The following is a 1,164-nucleotide window of genomic DNA, read 5'->3' as shown; positions in this document are numbered from 1 at the left end:
AACAAATTTAAATATTATTGGCTTCATATATAGAGCATTTACCGAAAACTCACTATTTTCGTAGGGGGGTACACATAGATTTTGAGAAAAATTTAAAAAATTTGAGAATACTGTTTTAATACATATTTGAATCATGTAATAAAATATGATGAAGTTCAAAGAGGTTTGGAACCTTTGTTGTCTCTTTTCTCTAAGGAATAGCAATTTTATAGTGGTTAGTCCAATGATTTAGGGAGTATTTGCAGTTTTGCTAAATTAATGATAAAAAATTAGAACGATGTCCATGTACCATGAAAAGAAGTTTATCTACATTAATACAAATGGTATAATGTGGTTTAAATTTTAAAACAAATAAAGATTATTGGCTTCAATATAGAACATTTACCGAAAACTCACTATTTTCTTAGGGGGGTACCATAGATTTTAGAAAAATTCAAAAAATTTGAGAATTACTGTTTAATACATATTTGAATCATGTAATAAAATATGATGAAGTTCAAAGAGGTTTGGAACCTTTGTTGTTTCCGTTTCTTAAGGAATATCAATTTTATAGTGGTTAGTCCAATGATTTGGGAGTATTTCAGTTTTGCTAAATTATGGATAAAAAATTAGAACGATGTCCATGTACCATGAAAAGAAGTTTATCATACATTATACAAGGTATAATGTGGTTATAATTTTAAAACGAATTAAAGATATGGCTTCATATATAGAGCATTTCCCGAAAACTCACTATTTTCGTAGGGGGGTACACATAGATTTGAGAAAAAATTCAAAAAATTGAGAATTACTGTTTAATACATATTTGAATCATGTAATAAATAGGATGAAGTTCAAAGAGGTTGGAACCTTTGTTGTCTCCGTTTTTCTAAGGAATAGCAATTTTATATGGTTAGTCCAATGATTTAGGGAGTATTGAGTTTTGCTAAATAATGATAAAAAATTAGAACGATGTCCATGTACCATGAAAAGAAGTTTATCATACATTAATACATGGATACTGTGGTTTTAAATTTTAAAAACGAATTAAAATATATTGGGCTTCATATATTAGAGCATTACCGAAAACTCACTATTTTCGTAGGGGGGACACATGATTTTGAGAAAAATTCAAAAATTGAGAATACTGATTTAATAATATTGAATCATGGAATAGCATATGAT

Source organism: Brassica napus, chromosome A9, assembly GCF_020379485.1.
Source record: "Brassica napus cultivar Da-Ae chromosome A9, Da-Ae, whole genome shotgun sequence".
Taxonomy (NCBI): Eukaryota; Viridiplantae; Streptophyta; class Magnoliopsida; order Brassicales; family Brassicaceae; genus Brassica; species Brassica napus.
Note: the sequence above shows the minus strand (reverse complement) of the source record.